The sequence below is a fragment of the Vulpes vulpes genome, chromosome 15 (assembly GCF_048418805.1).
Source record: "Vulpes vulpes isolate BD-2025 chromosome 15, VulVul3, whole genome shotgun sequence".
In the NCBI taxonomy this organism is placed as follows: Eukaryota; Metazoa; Chordata; class Mammalia; order Carnivora; family Canidae; genus Vulpes; species Vulpes vulpes.
This window is the reverse complement of record NC_132794.1, coordinates 44,459,480-44,482,222: the sequence shown is the minus strand read 5'-3', so window position 1 is coordinate 44,482,222 and position 22,743 is coordinate 44,459,480. Positions and strand designations below refer to the sequence as shown.

The 22,743-nt window shown below is 39.2% G+C and overlaps 1 protein-coding gene and 1 pseudogene across 1 annotated transcript in view; both read right to left on the bottom strand.

Moving 5' to 3' along the window:
- Positions 1-1,267: 1,267 nt before the first annotated feature.
- On the bottom strand, positions 1,268-9,984 carry LOC112919848 (ribosome biogenesis protein NSA2 homolog; annotated as a pseudogene).
- The window catches only part of LOC112919805 (uncharacterized), a 66,094-nt gene continuing 47,776 nt past the window's right edge, over positions 4,426-22,743 (bottom strand). Inside the window, exons 5-7 of the transcript XR_011997316.1 lie at positions 13,129-13,210; positions 5,093-5,267; positions 4,426-4,837 (exon numbers count right to left, since the gene is read on the bottom strand). The gene's annotated coding sequence lies outside the window, so the exon portion shown is untranslated. The remainder of the gene's footprint in view (positions 4,838-5,092; positions 5,268-13,128; positions 13,211-22,743) is intronic.

Sequence of the window (22,743 nt, the reverse complement as noted above, 5' to 3'; positions counted from 1 at the left end):
TCTCCTGTCACCATTTGAAATTCCTCATAATTTTTGAACAAGGAATCTTGCATTTTTATTTTGCACTAGGCCCCACAAATTATGTAGCCAACCATGGTTATAATTTTCCTTGTGCCTGGCAAATAGAGTAACAGTATGCCCCAATTTGCTCTGGGCAATCATAGGTTGTACCTGTTGTCTGTAATAGTGATTTCGTGGCATCTTCCCTTCACTCCTAGAAATACTCTCTAGTTCAGAAAATAAAATATATGGTCATCTATAAAAGAAAAAAAATGAATGGCTGAATAAAAACTGAAAATGAGCTGTGATTAGAAGTCTGTGCATAGGGGCGCCTGGGTGGCTCAGTGGTTGAGCATATGCCTTTGGCTCAGGTCGTGATCCCTGGGTCATGGAATCGAGTCCCGCATCAGGCTCCCCTCTTCTTCTTCTGCCTGTGTCTCTGCCCCTCTCTCTGTACCTCTCATGAATAAGTAAATAAAATATTTTTTAAAAGAAAGTTTGTGCATATATATATGTATATATGTATATATATATGTATGTATATATATATATATGGGCCAAAAAGAGTTGGCCAATTGTTTAGTTTTACCTAGAACCCTATTAATGTAATTCTTCATGAGAAATGGTTGAAGAGTACCTATGACATGATGTATGCTGCACCAGGATCATACTTGTAAAATTTGAAAGTTCTATATTCACATCATTCTAAGATGTTATTATTTAAAGGTTGGAATTATCAGATCAATATATAGTGTGATCAAATACACAAACACAACAATCTGCTTAAAAGGACACACAAGGTAGAGGAAAGCACTGGATTGCTTGAGGTTTGGTAGTTCAAATGGAGTTCATAATTGAGGAAGGCCTTGTAAATACCTTTCTGTAGATGTAAAATATGTGTCCTTGTTTACAAGACTGCTTTGGTTTCTTGATATAGACTCCATAAGAGAGACTTTTCCAACCTAGAAATTAGCAGGATATTTTGCAGGGGTGGCAAAAGGAGAAAGGAATTTTTGCATATGGTAAACCGAAGAGAACGCAGATCTTTTTGCTCAGTACTAAAAGAACTTTATTTTTCTGCTCCTCTGCCTCCCTTCTTTTTTTCCCATCACATTGAAGAACCAACTCAGAAGGATACCTTTCTATCTTACCTTCTTTCCCCCACTCCTCTTACATTACCTTCATTGGAAATAAAGTACATTTTGATTGATTAGAGTGAAGAAAAGTAGTTCATAGAAATCATTGGAGATTTTTTTTTAAAGACCACTTATTTTAATAAATGTCTATTTCAACTTTTTTACAGTAGAATAAATGTCTTGATGGCTATAGATATGTAAGGCTGTTTGGTAGCATCCAGAACCACAGCAATGATGGTCTTCCTGACGGGTGTGTAGTCTTCAGTAATTATAAGGGATTACTTGTCTGAAATTGCGTTAAACCAGCAGGACTGCATTTATGCATCCTTCATTTTCAGGATTGTTGGTAACCTGGGCATATTTTCCCCAAATAACTTTGTCTCCTTGTGTCACAAGGCCCAACTCACTCACGTTCACTCCAATGACAGTACCTTTGGTAATAACACCCAAAGTTGTATATAGTGGGGATGAGGGATTCTTTTTTACACCGAGTATTGGCAGGCAAAAGGTGGCTTTCAATTCAGGATGTGTTACATGGGCCCATTGGCCTAATGAATCTCTCGTATTTAGGTGGTTTTCTAGTAAAGCCTCCAACAAAGCAGACTTTAGTGACCATCCTCTTCCATGCTTTCTTTTTTCTCTTTCCTGTTCGAATGACTTTAATACTTCTGTTTCTCCCTGAGCACGAACTTTGGGTAAAGGAACTTCCCACTTTCCCGCTTTCTCTTTTCGCTTTTGTTTAATCATATTGGAAAGTACTTTAGCTCGGGACTGCCCCTCCCTGTCCAGTAGATATGCAGGTACTGCTCCCTGCGGAGCCTTTTCATCATTCTTTTGTTTGGTGTTTCTCTTTTCATGCATCTTGATAGTCTTTTTCATTTGTATTTTCTCAGCATGGTGCTGTTTATGGTAGAGCTTAGCTTTCAGACCAATCATCTTTTTTGCTTTTTTTGAACCGTCACGAGCCTCTCAACCTTCTTTCTTTCTCTTTTTCTCAGGGTAATCCAAACGATAGCCATAGCCTTCCGGTGTAGCTCAATATATTCATTTTGTGGCCTGGTGACGGCCGCCGGGCACCCAGAGGCTCTCTAGCTTCGGGCTCCCGACCCGCGAGCTCCGAAATCATTGGAGATTTTGTAACCAAACTGGTTTGTTTTGAGAACCTTATTATTTTGTTATTCTTTTTTAATAGATTATATCTCACAATTTGCAATACAAAGCATTGTCTTCTCAAAGTGGCATTAAAATATATATAGTACATGCTATAAAGCTGAGATAGATTTCTACTGATAAATAGGAAAGGAAAATGGGATATTGAAAGGATGTCTGCACTCCTATGTGTATTGCATCATTATTTACAGTAGCCAAGATATGGAAATATTGTAAATGTCCATCAACAGATGAATGGATAAAGAAATTGTGGTATACATACAATGGCATATTATTCAGCCATGAGAAAGAAGGAAATCTTGCCATTTGTGACGACCTGGATAGAACTTGATAACTTTATGCTAATAAGTTCTGTAAAAACAGAGAATAGAATGGTGATTAACAGGGGCTAAAGGGTGGGGGAAGAACTGGGGAGATGTTATTTTAAGGGTCTAAACTTGCAACAAGTAGATAAGTAAGTCCCAGAGATTTAATCCAAAGCATAGTGATTATATTAACAATACTGCAGTCTAAACTTCAAAGTCGCTAAGAGAGTAGATCTTAATTGGCCTCACCAAAAAAAAAAAAAAAAAGAGAGAGAGAGAAAGAAAGAAACAATAATTGTGTGACGTAATAGAGATGTTAGCTAAGGCTGTGGGGGGTAATCATATTGCAGTATATAAATGTATCAAATTAACATGTACATCTTAATGTTACATGTTCACTATATAGTTAAGAAAAGAAAGATTTTTTAAAAGGTCATTTTAAGATGTATTCTCTTGAGCGTAAGTTTGCCATTTCAGAAAAACTTTTCAATCAACTTTTCTGCCTTTGGCTCAGGGCGTGATCCCAGGATCCGGGATCAAGTCCCACATCGGGCTCTCTGCAGGGAGCCTGCTTCTCCTTCTGCCTGTGTCTCTGCCTGTCTCTCTGTGTCTCTCATGAATAAATAAATAAATAATTTTTTTAAAAAATGGTAAAACGCTAAAGTGCCCATTCCTTTCACCTAATAATTCACCACATCCTTCAAACATAATCCAAAATGTGGGAAATGTTATGCACAAAAATGTTCATCACAGTAGAATTTTAATTCGTGAATAATGAAAAAGCACGTATGTCTGTCACAGTAGGGAAACAGGTAAATTATAGTATATGCTGTATATATAATATATACAATTTTCTGTCCTTTTTATCCAGTTAATATTATAACACAAGCATTTTCCAACATAATTCAAAGATCATAAAATGCATTTAGTGGCTGCATTGTATTTTCCTAATTATCTACACCATGAACATATATAATTTTTATAGTTGGAAATAAAACCTTTAAAAAAAGATAAAATATCCTGCAAGTGGCTTTGTATTCAAATAAAAAGCTGGTCTTGCTCTAAGATACAAGAATGATGAACACTCAACTTTTTTGTTGTTATGCAGGAATTTTGGTTCTAACTATAGGGACCAAAGTAAAATATTTTTAGAAATATTACGAGGAATAAATCACTTCATTTTATTCTCCACTAAGAAATCAAAATGTTACAGAGCCAGTTCTCTGAGTAATGTTTTTAGGTTGAGTGAATCTGCATGATAATTTTCTACATAGTCTTTCTCTGTATCATATTGGAGAAGCATGTCAAAAATGTGGTGATGCAACCCGATTGATTACCAGCAGAGAATGCCGCCCTTGGGATGCTTTTCATCTTCTTTCATTTTCATCCAGCCTATGCCTACATCTAACTAAAATTTCATATGAAAATCTTATACTAGAATGTGAAGAAAGCTCAAGGAATAAAGTCTGACTTACACGTTTGCACTGGAGGAAATCCGTGAACTCCATCCTATGGTCCTTGCTCTAGCAGAGCACATAGGAACTTCACGAGGAATTCTGCCAAGAGCAAGATGGTGAGGTAGGCCTCGGTGGTGTCAAATCGGATTAGTTCTGTCTGCCTTGGCCTGGCTGAGTGTTACAGAGGATGGCACTCTTTTATTGTGTTTAACCACTTGTGCTTCAATATATTTTTATCTTCACAGACAGCTAAGTAGGCAAAATTTGGAGCAGCTGTCTTTTATGGAGGTGGTAAATTTATAGCATATATGTAATATGTATTTTGTAAAAAAACAAAACAAAACAAAACAAACATATTGATCAAACCAGCTTCTTTTATTATACTTAATATGCAGAGAAAAATGCAACATTTCTTAGCAGAGGAAATGCAACATTTCTTAGCATTCTCATATGTTGTCTCACTCAAACAAAATGAAAGGAAAGCATTTAATAATACTCTGAGTTTTAGAGTGGTCCTTAAAGGACCTTCAGTAACTTATGACAGTATTCTCATAGAAGAGTTTATGCCCAGTGTGTCCTCCCAGAACATTAGCCAGTCAAATCAGTGAAGAGAAGTGAATGGTGAAACAGCTTGTTTTATTAAACGATCTGGCTCATTCTATCAAAAATTTTTACTCTGGGGGTCCCATGATTCTGCAGGCCATGTTCCTCAGAAGCAGACCTGAAACAGAGGCAGGTGTCTATGACGAATTGTTCTCCAGCACCATACCTGCAAGAGAGTGAAGTAAGAAGAGGGAGATGTGAAGTGTACTTAGACTGCAGCAGAGGCCCACTAGAATGCTGAATCTGGAAAAGCCCTTCAAAGATGCCTGAGTCAGAAGAGCCAGGCCTCTATATCCCTGCATTGACTAATCATTGGGTGGGAACTGCCTCCAGGTAGAGAGTAGAGCCTGCAACAAGGTGGTTGCCTTCTGCATAAAACAACCCTGGATTGAAATCAGCTGTGAATCATCAGGCACCATACCTGGAAACTAGAGAAAGTGTGTCTTTTGTCCTAAAGGAGGAATCTGGGCAGCACACTCCAGCATCCACTACAGTCGACTTCTTTGACCATTCAGATTCACTTGCTTCGGACAGTAAGTTGCCACGTCTGGGAGTGGCTCCTCCAGGATTCTAGTTCATCTTTTCTCCTAAAGGAACTATTAAGAGGAACTTTTGTGAGATGAGCTACACTCTACTCTATGGCTAGTCTCACAGCCACGATTAATACTTACCATCTCCCTCCCTCCTTGATGACCCACTTTTTACTTGTCCTATGCAGAGTTATCATCCCTATTGGTCACTAGTTTACCAGTGGGAATGGGAGAGAAAGTGACCCAGATCAGATCCCCATTGTGGGGGGTAGGAGGGTTGGAAAGCAAGAAAACCTGCAGGTGGAACTTACTGCAGGCAGCCTGAGTAGCTGAGGGGTTTAGTGTCGTCTTCAGCCCAGGGTGTGATCCTGAAGACCCAGGATCAAGTCCCATGAGCCTGTTTCTCCCTCTGCCTGTGTCTCTGTGCCTCTCTCTCTCTCTGTGTCTCATGAATGGATAAATAAAATCTAAAAAAAAAAAAAAAAAAGTGAAAGTGGAACCTATTGCAATTCTTACTGTAAATTAATTCCTTCTCATGATTGTCATCTGTGAATATGTTTATTAGCATATGAATGCTTATATAATTTTTTCCAATTTTATTGAGATGTAATTGACATCACTTATGAGTTTCAGGTATATATAGCATAAAATTTTGACTTAAATATATTATGAAATGATGACCACAACAAGTTCAGTTAACATCCGTCATCTTCTATAGCTCTAATAAAAAAAGATGGGGGAAAAAAGGAAAAATAATTTCTCCATGTGATGAGAACTCTTAAGATTTACTCTCTTTACACCTTTCCTGTATATCATATAGGAGATCTCACCATAGTTGTCATGTTATATATTACATCTCTAGAACTTTTATCTTATAACTGAAAGTTTCTACCTTTTGATCACTTTCAATTGTCTCCCAGTTTGCCCTCCACATCCCACTCCCACCTCTGGTAACCACAAGTCTGATCTCTTTTCCTATGAGTCTGGGGTTTTCTTTTCAAAAGAAAAGAAATCTAAAAAAAATGTAGATTCCACATATAAATGAGATCCTATAGTATTTGCCTTTCTCTGTCTGATGTATCTCAATTAGTATACTGCCCTCAGGGGGTGCCCTTCATATTGTTGCAAATGGCAGGATTTCCTAATTTTTATGACTAAATAATATTCCATTCTGTATATATACCACAACTTATTTAGCCATTGTCGGTCCATGGACACTTAGGGCGGCATCCATGTCTTGGCTACTGTAAATAGTGCTGCTGTGAACATGGGAGTGCAGATGTCTATTTGAGTTTTTGTTTTCTTTTCCTTTGGTAGAGCCCCATCTTTGAGTCCCCAATCACTATACTTTTCTCAGACTTTTTTTTTTAAGATTTTATTTATTTATTCATAGAGACAGAGACAGAGAGGCAGAGACACAGGCAGAGGGAGAAGCAGGCATCATACAGAGAGCCTGATGTGGGACTCGATCCAGGGTCGATCCAGGGTCTCCAGGATCATGCTCTGGGCTGCAGGCGGCGCTAAACCGCTGCGTCACCAGGGCTGCCCTCTTCTCAGACTGTTGATGCACTTGTCCACTTACTGTCAACATTGGGCAGGAGAGTACCAAAAAGAGTGCTGACTGTATGTTTCCTGTAATGGAATTTCAGAAATTTCCTGTGCCAGGGTGTGTAAGGTAACCAGGAGGCAATCATAGCTTCAAGTTTAATGGGTCTCTTACCATTTGCCCTGGTAGGAGTGTCCCCCCTTGGGGAACCAGGACCTCAAGACCTGCAGAGTTCTGGGAACAAGAAACACAAATCTGCAAGTAGGTCACTGCACTGATGGTTTAAAACAAAACAAAAAACAACCCACTCCTACTTTTATTCTTGGTTTCTAGGCCTGTGTACTCTACCTTTTTGGTATGTAGCCTTGCATCATAAAATGGCCATTAATTAGGGCAATTGGTTTCTACTGCCTCATGGAGGATGGTGACTCATCTTCTCAGGGTATCATCTCCAACCTGATGCCTTAGGCATATCTTCCAGAAGCTGTTTCATTGCTTTATGGGCCAGCATCTTCTGGATGGTATGAGATAGGGCCAGTGAATCCCCCGGTCATGTGTCCACCGCACATAATTCTGACCTGAGACAGTATGATGTGGCATCCCGTGTCAGAACATTAAATACTCTGTAGAGCTTCAGATAGTGGCACTGATTGTAAATGGATCTTTCCCTCATTAAGCCACTGATGAGACCAGAGCCCTGGTTATTTGCAGTGCAGCCTGGTAAGACATTGAAGGAGAAACCCAGTTAATTTATGCCTAGACTTTTGACCTACAGAAACTGTGTGTTCTTTTAAGCCACTAAATTTGCAGTTAATTTGCAATGCAACTTGAAAAACTGATACAGGGGGGCAGCCCGGGGAGGGGGGGGGGGCTCAGCTGTTTAGCGCCACCTTCAGTCCAGGGCCTGATCCTGGAGACCCAGGATCAAATCCCACATCGGGCTCCCTGCATGGAGCCTGCTTCTCCCTGCCTATGTCTCTGCCTATCTCTCTGTGTGTCTCTCACGAATAAATAAGTAAAATCTTTAAAAAAAAAAAAAAAACTGATACAGGCCCTGTGGACAAAAAAAAAAAAAAAAAATCCAAATCTGCAACATTGCTTATTCTAGTCAAGATGAATTGTTGCCTTTCTAGGGTAGAAGGGATCCATTGTTATCCATTGCTTAAGTGGTCTCTTGTCATGAACACGCTATGAAGGCGCACATGAGACTTGTGTCTTCCTACAATGTCAGCTTTATTCATTCATAAAGCAAAGCTAAATCACAATTAAAAAGCAGGTTCAGGGTTCCAAACTCGATGACATTTCACCATGTGATTAGACTTGGCTTCTTACACAGCACACAGAGCAGGACAGAAGACAAACCACACGACAAGCCAGATAGCAGAAGAGTGTAGTAAGCTAAGGAATCAAACGCAAAGTCATTCTGTGGGCACACAGTTGAGATAAGGCCTCGTCTGCTCTGGGTCAGCTCTCAGCACTTACTGCTTCTTCTGTTCCAGCAGTGAAGGATCTCGGTTCTGTTCAGAGATCAATCGGGCAGAGCCTTTGGCGGCAGTTGCCTTTTTTAAGTGGTCAAACCTGTCTGACAGAAGAGTCTTGACAGCTTGCTGCCAAAATTCTTCACTTTTTAAAGAGATTTAATCAGTTTTGGGTCCCTGCAGACCTCCTCTGGTTCTGCTCATTATCAGCTCTGGGGTGTCAGCTGACATCAGTCTTGGCGATATCTCCTACTTGCAGCACCTTAACTGCTTGCATCGCTGCTTAACACAGGCTCCTGCTTGACATGAGAGACTCCGTTTGGCTCTCTCCATCTCTGTTGTCTGCAGATTTGACATTTGGCGGTGGTAGTTGCCCTATCAGCCTCCGTGAGCGGGATCCGTGCTGCTGGGCCCAGGCACAGTTCCCATTCTCACCACATAAACATTGTGCCAGCACTTGGGTCACTAATAACAGAGGTTGGCTGATGTCCACTGGCTTGTTCCATTTATTTGGTCATTTAGTACATCTTCCATGGTAGGTGCTCTCTGGTAAGAATCACTATGTAATATAAAGGTCTTCACACTGTGTGCCCATACCAATATATCCATGAATTGCCTGCTCTCCAACACTTTTGAGCCCATCCTTCCAGTCTCTCCCCTTCTAGGACCTTGGCCAAACATTCAAGCATTTTGCCACTGTCCGTGAATCCATATATATTCCAAACTGGGGCTTGTTCTCTTTCCACACAAAGTGAATGACCAGGTACACAATTGAAAGCTCTGTCTACTGGGAGCGTTTCCTCTTACCACAGGCTCTAAGGGCAAGCCCCCTGCAGCTCTAGCACCGCAGCAGTCTATTTTTAGCATGGACTCACATACTGAGCTATGAACCAACCAAACGAGTCCTCTTCCTTCTTGATCAGCTAATCAAAAGTTTCCTCGTAGGCTTCCACATGAGCTAAAAAAGAGGCACTGATATAACAGTGGTGGGTGGGTTCATGGGAATATGGTCCATCTGCTCAAGACATTTGATCATCCTCTGGTTCTGCCAGTTCTTGACCAAAAATGTAGTACTTCCATCTCACAGTAGATTATCTGGGGCTCTGATCATGATGGGCAGATACTTCTGGCCCCTTGATCACGTGGTGTCCTATGGTAGGTATCAGGCCCAGTAGAATGCAAGAAGCAATTTTTCAAATGATGTGAAATTTTCTACTGTGGAGCATATAGTCCCTCTTCAGAACTCATGAGTTTAATGGTATGATTTTCCTATTGTGATTTGCCATAAACTCTGCATGACATTTTTTCCCACCACTGTTAGATAATTCTAATATCTGGTCATATGGCCCAAAGAAAAGGGCTGGTTGCACTGCAGTCCAGATGTGCTGTGCAGTCCATTCAGGGTTCTACTCATATCTGGACATCTTCAGTGTTCGCTGGTAAGTGGGTTAGAGCAATACTCACATGTATAGAACATGCTATCTCCAGAACCCAAAGGGACCTACTAGGGATTGTGAGATATGCAAGGTATAATTGTCCATTTGCTTTGAAGGAAATGTTCTGACATCTCCAGACCACTGAATTCTTAAACTATTTTCTGATACAGTGGACCCCTAAATCTTCACAAAGTATGTATCTCCCACTCTCTGGAGCACATATGTCTTTTCATGTTTTCCAACATACTTGCCATTTCTTGTTTATCTGGTTTGATGAACATAATGTCATTGATATAGTGGGCCACAGTGATGCTCTGCATCATTTTCTGACAGTCCAGGTCCCTTTAGACTATGTTATGACATAAGACTAAAGAACTGATGTGGCTTTAGGAAAGATTGTAAATGTACATTGTTGTCCAGCCCACATGAATCCAACTGCTCTATTGCACCTTCCAGATAGGTATTAAAGCACATTCACCAGTTAATAAATTCTTGGATCTATTCTTGATCTACCCTATACTTGAGGCCAGGGAAATATGATCTAGCAAAGATAGCACAATTAGTACAACATTACAATTGCATCTACTTGGCTGAGTTTGTCCAATGTCATCCTCCGGCATCAGTCTAGTGTTTGTTAGGGTCAGAATGCTGAAATAAATAAGGATATGATAGAGCCCCCCATCCCTCGTCCTTTAGGTCTTCAATGGTGGCACTAATTTTTGCCATTCACTCTGGTATATAACTGTTTTAGTGGCTAATTGTCTGAGGGGAAGCAATTCCAAAGGTTTCCACTTGACATTCCCTGCTATAATGGGTCTAATCCCACAGACCAAGGAACAGATGTGGGAATACCACCAAATATTAATAATGTCTATTCTAAGTATATATGCTGAAACTGAGAAAATTGGACCCAGTAGACCAATTTTGAGCCCGCACCTGAGCCAGGACTTTATTTCCTAGCTTTAGATATCCTCATGCTAATGGGTCATAAACGATGCTTTGGATTTGGGTCAAGAACCATCAAAATGTCTAGGTAGTAGCCTTCTCCAGTGAGCAGATACTCAAGTAAATAACCCTGAAGTCCCTTTGGGAAGGGACTAAGAAAATCATTACTGTATGTAGTTTTTATGGTCCTCTTTCAGGAATTTGGGCTCTGAAAACTGGCTCAGAAACTGGGCAAGAGATCATGACTTACTATTGGAGGAATTGCTCTCATCGTGGTTACCCACTCCTGTATTCCTCTAATTTTACAGATTGAGCAGTTTCCTCATCAATTACCCAGCTGTCTTGTCCCTAGTGATATGGATTCTGTTACCATCTCTGTAGCTCTCTACTAGTGAGGACTCCTTGGCTGCTACTCCAAACTTGTCATTCATTTATGACAATTGTACATACCTTGCTGCTGGTGATAAAATGCTACTCTCTGGCTTCGATTTTATCTGTATCTTACCATCCCTATTACTATCACGGAAACTGTGTCTATAGTAGAATCTCCTATGATGAGCCCCGGCTTAAAGTAGATAGCCACTGAACACTTCAATGATACTCTTGTCCCTTCCACTAATTAACACCTTATTTTGGAAAACAGAGTTTCATTTAGGCCCTCCCATGGAACACATTCAGATGGTGGGCTTTGGCCTTGCTTATATCTACTATAGGATTCCCACATTTCTGGCTCTTACCATCATCCATGGCACTTTACTTCACTTGGTATTGGCCATTGCTTTCTTTAAACTGCAAAGTGCAGGATGCCTGGGTGGCTCAGTGGTTGAGCATCTGCCTTCAACTCAGGGCATGATCCCAGAGTTCCAGGATTGGGTCCCACATCAGGCTCCCTGTGAGGAGCCTGATTCTCCCTCTGCCTGTGTCTCTGCCTTTTCTCTCATGAATAAATAAATAAAATCTTTTTAAAAAAATAAATAAACTGCAAAGCACCATCACAGAAGCATATTAGCTTCTTTTCTTGGAGTCTTTGACAGAGGGTTACATCCTTATCACAGAATAGTGTTCTCTTATCAATAAATTCTCCTTTCCAACTTTATGTTCTGCCCCCTTAATTCAACATCTTTGGGATCCAGTTTCTAAACATACTCTCCTGGGTCTCATAGGTACATATTGACTGGATCCTGTAGCACATCAAGGTCACCACTTCCCCAGCTGGAATGTGCTGTGCTTTAATCCTCATTATGGTTTTGGTAACCAGGAGGGGAGGTGAATATAGCTTCTGAGGGAAGGGCCACATGCTATCTTACTGGTCAGAAGCCTCTGCATTTCTTCAGATAAGGGAGGAACACTAGCTTTTGACAGGGAAAAGTGGGCCACTTCTGCAGGCTCAAAGGGTCAGGGAAATTGGGGGGCATTCAGTATTTTGAAGGATATTGGCTCAGGGTCCTACTCCTTCCCAATCAGGACCCCAAACTTCATAGAGACAACCCAGACTCAAAATTCAACCATCTCTTGAGATAATCTACTCCTATTAAGTTTTGAGTCAGACCCTCAGCTTTTTCACTTTGCAGCTGCAAGAGATGGGAGTCTCTTTATATGCTGCCAAGGGGGCCCTCTGGCTTTTATACTTCACCTTAATTTGGTGATTAATCACCCTCAGCCTTTCATGTCTTCTCCAATGCCTGGGTAACTTGCAGCAAAAAAACTATCCAATTCTATAGTCCTTTAATTACTATTTACTCCGAAACTCTCAAGCACCTACGATATTACACTTTGCAATGCCTTCTCTTCCGTGAATATCCCATCACAATTCAACATCAGGAAAAGTTTTAACAAATGCACCATGGCTACATCCCAGAGCTATCGATACCATATCTACTACCAGTGATGGAGTCCTAATTACCAGCCAGCCAGCAGATAACTCAATTCCAAAATCCCGTTTTAGAGCCTGCCTCCTAGGATCATCCCCAGTATCAACTTCCATTCATTGAATTTCCTGTGAAAAGAAACTCTGAGCCTGAGATTTGCATACAGGTGGTTTATTGAGGAATGCTCTCAGATATGATGCGTGTAAGGGAAAGGTGAAAAAAAAAAAAAAGACTTGTTGAGAGATGCTGAACTGTGATACAATCACAGCAGAGGCCTGAGGCTCAGCCTCAGTCATTGGGTACCCTGAAGCTGGGATGACCCACCAGAAATCTTGCCAGGTTTAGTCCCTGGATCTGGCTGGACCCGAGGCAGGGCTGAAACTTTGGGGAAGATAGCCTCTCTTGGCCAAGGGCAAGTTTTAGGTAAGTGCTTGACTGTAAACAATGGCAAGGAGCACTCTGGCCCCTGGGAAATGAGTGCCTCCATCTCAAAGATCCAGCTACATCCACCAGCTACATCCACCACACTCTACTCTACCATCAACTCTTGGTCAGCCACTCTGACGGACAGGATGTAAGCTCAGATAAATGCAGAACAACAAAGGATTCTAAACTCTACTGGCCTCCAACATCAGAAAGTGATACATGACCTACCTTCAAAGACAGAGAACACTCATGCAGATTCACCCTTGTTGATCCTTGATGCAGCATTTCCATCCTTTCAGTCACCTCCCTGCTGGGCAAAAGAGTCAGGAAGACTGAGATCCCAGACAAGTGGCCACAAAAATGGCTTTCACTTACAAATAATCAGGTCAGCTATTTTGCACACATGTACATATCTGTTTCTTAGTACTTTTATTCATCCTATAAGACTTCATTCAGCACTGCAAGCAGAATTTTAAAAACAAAGCATTTAAAATAATCCATGAAGCTCTAAAACGTAAGAGGAAGATATGAAAACACCTAGCATAACCCATGAGATTCACAGTCATATTTCCCTGTAATAAACTCTTACTAATCAGTTCAGAGCTTTATAAAACAATAGGAGTGGAATGACAATGCTGTCATTTGTATATTCTCCCTCAGTTCTCTAATGGAAAGCTTTTTTTTTTCCTCTGCCAAGTCATTCCTGACAATGTTAATGATTCACAATAAAGCAGTTTCTGGGCTATGATTTGTGACATTCAGACTGGTTAGATGGGAGGGCTCGGCAGGTTTCTGGGGAGTGTTTTGGATGCAGAAATGCCTTGAAGATAGCACTTTATTATATTTAGGACAAGTATGACATCCCACTTCAAGGAAGAGGCCCCTATACATATTGAGAAGGGATTTCTATGGTTTAAGTGGGGAGGAGAAGGTGGGTTTAAAAGAATGCCTCTGTGTGTTTTTTGAGGCGACATAAAGATAGGAAGCAGAGAAATGGAGGCAGGAGGCAGAAGGATTATGGATAATGGAAGAATTTTGCCTGAGGGTATATGCCTGCTTTGCCTATTCCTGTATAACTAGAATATTTATAATTCAAATACTTATCTTTAATAATTAAAAACCAAGGAATATTAAAGACAAAAGGTAGAGAATATTATGTACACATGTGTAGGCATCATGCATTAAATCCCCACCCTTGCAAAATACAGCAAGAGGGAGCTTTAAAAGGAGGTTAAAAAGTGAATATTTTAAAACGTCTTGAAAACAGAATTTCTAATTCACTCCAATTCTGCCAGGAGTGATACCCTTACTTCTGATTTCTACACACACTATCAGTCATGGGGATAGGCACTAAAAATATCCAGCGTGGTGGTTTGACATCAGCACATCAACAATTAAAAAGTGGATACAAAATATTTCAGGTTTTCAAGACCATAAGATTTTTCCTCTAGATTTCTGAAAACATTGGATGTGCACCGGAAAAGGAAAAGTCATTTTCGATTGTTTTCACAGAACATTTAGTTGCACAGTCTATGTAAACTACTAGTTACAATGGAATGTAATACTCTACCTCCGCCAGAAACTCTCTCTGATCTTTTGCCTCTTCCCAGACAGCAAAGAAACAAAGGAAAACAGCCCTGGCTGTGGATGGAGAGGAGTGTTTGAAAAGAGAAAGAGACCTCAACCATGCCCCCCGGTATTATAAAGCTGTCAGTTATAACCATGATTACAATGAAAATACCGAAATAAAAAAATTATTTATTTAAGGGAGGAAAAAAGGCCAACTGCATTTAAAAAGAAAAGAAAAGAAAAAAAAAAGAACAACTAAAAAACACATTGTTCAATTTCAACCTTAGAGATTCTAAAGTTAATGAAAAATAATACAAACTAATGGAGCTTGGTTGTTTCCATTACAGTAGCAGGGAGGTGGAATGCTTAGCAGCCAAAATATGAACAAATGAAGACACTGGGTGAAATGGTCAGGTGTCACTGTTTTTTGAAGAATGTGGTCTCTGTGGCAACGAGTTTATGAATAATAGTTTCAATTCATATCTAGATCAGAGGCGTTAATATTTACACCTTTGCTAATTGTGGCAAGGAGGAGATTAATGAAAAAGTAAATGTCTCTATCTTATTGCCTCCCCATCACACCAAGCAATTTCTGGTTGAACATTAACTCAAGCTGACAATAATATGCTGGGGTGAAAAAATAAGAAGGGGTACCCACAGATCCTTATATGCATAAAAAGAATGGTGATAATGGCTAAGCATTGATTATGGTTAGCAATAAAACTAAAAATGACACTTAAGACTTATTTTGTAAAATTGCACATGTTTAGAGCTGAGACTCGGCCTGGCAGCTGCAGTACATGATATACTGATATACTGATATACTGATGATCTTAGGTGGGGGATCTTTTTTTGTCTACCTCCTGGGCTATGAAGCACAAGGTATTGTAAGGCAAGGTATTGTAGACCAGCAGCAGCAGCAGCTCAAACCCAGTATTCCCCAAAAGGCATGTTTGTGGGGTTCCAGCTGGGATTAACAGAGCAGGAGAAAAGGACTTGCTAAATATTGAATTTGGGAAAGTGGGGAAATTAAAAATCTTCAAGTTTATCATGTCAATTGAAAGAAATTTTAATTTCCCGAGAATTATTGCATGTCATCGTGCCCGAAGATGGGAAGTTTGAAAGAAAACTTCTCCAGGTACAGCCTACCCACGTATCCGCAAGATTTTGCAACTCGGCAGTTGTCTGTATCATCTGATAGTTTTCTCGCGTTCAGTATGTTTGTGGGCTCACGGAGAGGGGGCTCTTATCTACTTCCACCCTTGCTGTTTGTCTTACATCTTTATTAGCTTTCCACAAAGTGCAATCATAATTAAATTCTAAAGCAAAGGATGAAGTCACCCGAATCATCATCCAACTAACTGCAAATGACGGTGGCAAGAATGACAATGATACTCCGCACTTCTTCAATTCTGGTTCGGCAGCATTTAGCTCCCTGACCTCCTGCTGTTGTCAGTGCCATGGGCTGCTTAAATGCTGTGCAAAAGCATTTCTGCTTTATTTGTTCTAAATTTACTGGTTATTAATTTCACAGTGTGACCTCCTATTCGCCTATTAGTTGGCAGATTTCACCATGGCCTTCAAAAAGCTAAAGATTTCCATCAAGCTACTTTCTATTTCTGTTTTGTTTTTTTTGTTTTTTGTTTTTTTTTCTGGCCATCTTCCGCAAGATATAAAATGTCCTGTTTCCTTAACCATCCTCGTGACCCTTTTCTGAGACTCATGCTGTGTATCCATAGGACTTAGAAATTTCTCATTCTTTCCTTTTAATAAAGATTTGCATTTTCTCAACCCCTTTCTCACAGATCTCAAGAGAAACTGCTTTTTTGTTGCAAAGGTTGGATGTTGAATTGTTTGCATGTCTTTGAGTAATTTAAAGCTTTTACTTGGCATTTTTCTCATTCACACAGAGTAGGGGTAGGGAATAACTTCTATTACACGAGGAATAGAAAGACAGTGGCAGCGTAAATTCACGTAGCCTGGAGGTCACTATGATTTCCTCCATCTTTCTCTTGGAGTCGTAAACCTCCCACTCCAGGGCCAGATCTTAGAGCTTAGAGGGAAAACAGTCCATTTACTGCTGATGCTCAGAACTAAGTGAAATTCTTGGCTATTGTATCAGAAAGTGTATATCTCACCTCAGGGTCTTAACAGTTTGCTGAATGTGAACGTATGAATCTACAAACTGGACTTGCTTTGGGTCATTTCGGGTTCTGGAGATTTTGTGGCATCTGGTGTCTTTTCCAGCAGCCGCACCTACCTGACCGTCTCCAAAAAAAAAAAAAAAAAAAAAAAAAAAAACAAAAACAAAAAAACCACCCTTCAGTACTGACAGCCTAATTCTTAAAAGAGCGTACCATTCCATGTGGCTTTGCAAAAGCTCAACTCCATCATATTGACCTCCTCACCTGTCATCTACAAAGGCTATAAGGGATTTATATATGAGAGCTATTGTGTAAGAATGGTAAAACCTAGAAACAGATAAAAGAGTGCAAAAGGAAAAAAATTATAACACTGGTTCCAGGTCAGATACTCAGAATTTTAAATACTGCAAATTGGGAAGGTAAGTCACCACTTTACCAAGATAGAAAAAGCCTTTATTTGTGAACTATCGTGGGAATTGAGACAGAGGAAGAGGGGGAATTGAAGGTACTAAAGAGCCGTAGGATAAAAGAGGGACTGTGTGCCTGCAGAGCACGAGCACTTGCACTCCTTTCTAGAAGAGCCTACCTTTGTTCTGGTAACTTCTCTAAGATATCTTGGAACTCTGCACTATGAAACTTAACGTATGACATAGCAGTGAATTTTCTATTAAACTATTTATTCAGGGGAACCTCGGTATCTCAGTCAGTTAAGCATCTGCCTTCAGCTCAAGTTATGATCCCAGGGTCCTGGGATCCAGCCTCACACTGGGCTCCCTGCTCAGTGGGAGGTTTACTTCTCCCTCTCCGTCTGCCCCTCCTCCCCACTCATTCTCTCTCAAATAAATACATAAAATCTTTAAAAATAAAACATTTCAGATATTTTATTTTACAAATGAGACATGCCTATGCCATACACTCCATATACACATGTGCCGTTAACATTGTAAGAAGCAGCCAAAACAGTAAAAAGTATCTGTGCCCCCATAATGCATATTCTTCAAAGAATGCATCAGCAAAGTCCTCTTTTTATAAAAGAATTACATGTAAATTATTTTGATTTCCAAAATCGTTTATATCTGTAATTTCATATCATTCTCACTACATCATAGAAATGAGTTATTGTTTTGCCCCAACTTCTACAAAGTTGGATGGCAAGTAACGTGGCCTGGAGGCAACTAAGGCAAGAAAAAACTTGAGGTAATAAAGATGGCACTGGGTTCCGCAAACTAGGAGTCCCAGTCCTCCCCTCCTCTGTGCACTAGATGATTGCTTATCTTGAAAGCTTCATTCCAAGTGGCATAATTTTACATTAAAGCAAATTACAATGGCAAAAACATGCCATCCTCTTTCCAGGATATACCATGAAGACTATTTAATAGATTGCTAGAAGCAGCTCCTTCAAGTTCCCAGGATTTCTGTTGGAAACAAATAAAAATGAATAGAGACATTGGCAAGATTCTGTCACATTAGGATTATTCTCAAATTGACTGATGGACTATAAATAATAAGCAACTTCTAGCTATGTGTCGTTAAACTGGGGACAGTGGGGTTCTATAAGGACAGGGTTGAGACCAGTGCTAAATGAAAGGTCCAAATTGATGCCTTGATAGAAAAAGCGAATAGATGTGAAAATATCAAACTAGGAAAAACTTGGGGGGATCCCTGGGTGGCTCAGCCGTTTAGCGCCTGCCTTTGGCCCGGGGCCTGATCCTGGAGACCCGGGATCGAGTCCCATAGCAGACTCTCTGCATGGAGCCTGCTTCTCCCTCTGCCTATGTCTCTGTCTCTGTGTGTGTGTGTGTGTGTGTGTGTGTCTCTTATGAATAAATAAATAAAATCTTTAAAATAAAAACAAAAAACAAAATAGAATAAACTCCAAACAATGGAAGATCTTGGGAGGAAAAATTTATTTTTTTTTAGATTTTATTTAAATACTGCAAAATTATTTAAAATTATTTTATTTAAATACTGCAAAAATAATTGAAATTATTTAAATTACTTAAATAATTACTACCTGGATATCCATATCCATGACTTCAAATCATCTGATCAATAGTTCTACCTCTATTTGATGTCTGGAGTTCAGAAACAAATGATCCTAAAGGTTGATAAGATCAAATCTTTCAAAAGTCCAAACAAACCCATCACACCTAAATTCCTCCCTTCAAGACAGAAAGCAAAGAACAGTAAACTGGTTCCGACAGGGTGGAGTCTAGTTTCAGCTCTGATAGCATCAATCCCCAATAAATGGCAAATATAAGATCGTAAACTTGGAAGCAATTGGTATTTTTTAAGCAATACATTTCACAAAAGATACTCAATAATTAATGTAGTCAAAATTAAGAAAATTCGACCTGATTATTTTGCAATTTAAAAAAAATGAAAATGAAATTTTAGCAGCATGCCATGAAGACATATGCCAACTCATTTCTTTCTTCCTTGTGCATAGAGCCATTTACTGGATATTATGCCAGCATGGCCTTGGTTTCCACCCAGGGTGGAGGCACAAACATGAAAATTGAACAGCAACTAATACTGGCAGTAAAGTTATAAATTAGGTTAATACATTCTTAAAAATGACCCACTTGCCAAATTTCAGGTTATTTTATTGTATAGTAGACATGACTACGTATACCAACAGGTTTGAAGACTTTCACTTCTTCCTATGCATTAAATAAAAATACATTAAGTACTACCATTGTGTAACTAAGTATGAAACTCCCCAGATAGAGAAGAGCCATGTCTCTAAACCAAGGTTGCAGTGAGTGATTTTGAAGCATGCAGAATGGGGATCAGCACTATAGGGCAGAGAGCTTTAATCAGTGAATAATCCATAGAATGAGCTGTTATGGAACAAGGTGTAACAATTTATAGCTGTGCTTGTTTAAAGTTTTCACTCTTGGCACACAATTTGGAAAATGAAAAAAAGTGAATATTTACATTTTTAAGTAACGTACTTATGTAAATAAATCTTTTTTTCTGGTGTTCAAAGCTCCAAAAAGTACTGGGGTTGAAATGTATCATTTGAAATTTAAAAAAAAAATAAGATTTTATTTATTAAAAAAAATATTTTATTTATTTATCTTAGAGAGAGAAAGTGTGAGAGAGCATGGGTAGGGGGTGGGCAAAGGGAAAGGGAGAGAGAATCCCCAGCAGATTCTCTGCTAAGCATGGAGACCGACACTGGACTTGATCTGAAACTCTGAGATCATGACCTGAGCCCAACCAAGAATCAGACATTTAGCCAACTGAGCCACCCAGGTGCCCCATATCATTTGAAATTTTTATGAAAAACTGGATACTGGTATTTAATTTAATAACTGTTCATTGTACTCTCCAATGCCAGTCCTCTTTCTCATGTCAGTGAACAAATATCCTGTTATCCAATTTCTCAGAATTTTCCTGGGTGAAAAAACAACTTTAAGAAGTTGAATATGGTGCTATAGTGACATCATTTTGGATGTCTTTAGTTTACTGCATTGAAACTGGACACTTGAACAAAATTCATTGATCCACTTCAGCCCAAATTCTTGGTATCTAAGTTGTCTTTGATAATTACTCATGGCTGATGCTTCTGGCTATAAAACCGTGTGAATGTCTGGATTAAATCTTTCCATCCAGAGAGTTAGAAGTTTATTAAACCCATTATAATTTTGTGGAGGTACCCCTCAGAAAAAGAAAGTCTGGCGGAAAATGTTCTAAAAATTTCTAAAAATTATTTTCTTCTTTAAATTCCATTTGTAATGCCAGAAATACACTCTGCTGTTGAGATATGACATTTATTTCAAGGTAAATATTTAACATGGCTGTTTATTTGCTTTTGAGGACACTTAAACTACCTTGAGGTAATAATCACTAGGTACCAGTTCTGTGTCAGGCACCATCTGAGAGAATGCTATGAGGATGGCACCCCTGGTTGAAGCAGGCACATCACTGTCCAGCCTGCAATTTATCTTCACACCATGCACAATAGATTCCTTACGTTGAAGGCAACAGAAGACTCCAAAGAAACAAAAATGACCAGATCCAAGTATCTACAGATTGCAGACTCCTCATCTTTAAACTTTTTTCTCACCTGTTTGTAAGTTCAACTCAAAATGGGCTTGCATTTGGAGCTCACCTATGATTCTATTTACATATGTATCATTTACATTAAGTTCTATTTATTTAAAAAAAAATAGCATGGCATGAGAGCCTTTGATAATACTTGAAGCTAATTTCCAAAAAGAAAGAGAATGTTATAACGAGGTCATCAAACAAAATTTGAAAGTAACTAGCCCACAAAATCAAAAACACCATTTCAAGACCTGTTCCAAAGAAAGCCACATTAGGAAGTAGTGACATGGAGTATAGGCAGGGGGTGATATAATTCATATCTTCTGTTATGTAAACTATTATATGCTCTTATACAGTATAGATACAAAATAAAAAACATATGGAAGAGACACTTGCAGAATCAGACATATCTCCTCAAAGTTCTTGTTGGGAGCTCCTTCACACTCAAGATGGCACTGAACCACTGAACAGACAGACCATGTAGCCCAGTCAGTCACTGGAGGTAAACATCACAAAACAATAGTACTGATCCAGGGTATAAATATAATTATGAACACCCCTGGAAGACAAGTTTCCTTGAATCCTAACAAATCTAGTTGGCAGTTTTTAAAAAATCATTACGTAGCTCCCAGTGTTCGATGTTAAATTCGGGAAAACATGAAAAAAATTTCAAGAAACATGAACCAGAACTCTTGACTCACAATGTTATGATTAGTGAAATATGTACTCCTAAATCTAAATTAAGTTGCTTTCTTAAATGAATAGGAAAAGAATTTCTTTTTGCAAACCTGGATCATGCATCTTACAGCACAGTGGCTGACTACACATCTTGGGGTTGGTGGGTGATATTTCCCCAGAGTAGAAAGTATTTATACTCTCAAGAAAAATCTCTCTATACTGTCACTCAATATAATGGGTGATTTTTTTTTTTTCATGATCCAAATATCTGAACTTTCTCAGTGTGATTCCAAAGACCTCTTTCTTTACTCTCATTCTCTGCTGGATTATGAGGAAGTCATAAAATCAGGCAATAAGAATGTAATGCATCATAGATGTTTCTTTATATATTACAGACATTTGAAGATTCATTAACTAAGATAATCATGTGAGAGTGAGTAACACAATACCTGACACAGAGTCAGGCCCTCAATAAAATGTTCATTTCTTTCCTTCACCTCTTCCCACACTCCTTCACTCAGTCTTTCTCTCTCTTGTTCGCCATCATCTTGTTTCTGCATCCCAACACTCTAGGAGGCAGTCTAATCTCTCAGCAGTGGCAATGAACCTGATCATCAGCCTCAGTTGTGGAATTTGGGATAGATAATATAGTATCTGTCTAGGCTTTAGATCTCTAGTTGCTCATTGTCTGATCCACTGTTTGCAAAGGAAGTTACAAGAATCAATAGCATAATAAGTAGGCTTTCCCTCTACATATGCTTTAGAGTTTTGTGACCTTTAAATATTTCATATATTAAATAAATATATGCTTCCCCAGAATCCACAGTGAGGCCTGTGAAGGAATACAGTACAGCCCAAGGATGAGTCCACATCTTATACCTGACACATATACAATTTGAGAAGCTACATGTAAGAAAAACTTACAATGCTAACTTAGGTCTAACAGTGAATATTTCTGCAGAATAAGAAAGAAATCATGACAAATTACAAAGCCTAAAGGATACAAGTACCACAAATACACAAAACTCAGAAAAATAATATAATGTTTCTATGTATTAACTGTCCGACACCTCCTCTAACATACTCCTTTTTGGCTGTAGACTTCTTCATATGACAATAATTTTATAATAGAAGAGAACAATAATCCATTCTTTCATATAGAATGGTTATCAAAAATTGTTTTTTTATTAATAGTTTAGAAAAGTTTTGGTCCATTTTGCTCTGTCCATGGCATTTTTGATGGGTTGCATCATCTGGAACCAGGAGAAGGCATGTTGAATGGACCAAAACAAAACCCTATACATTGGGATGCAAAAACAGATGACTTACAGTGGTCATAGTCATTGTTTGGAGTCTTATTACATGCTTATATCTACAAACACAGAAATTCTTAAAT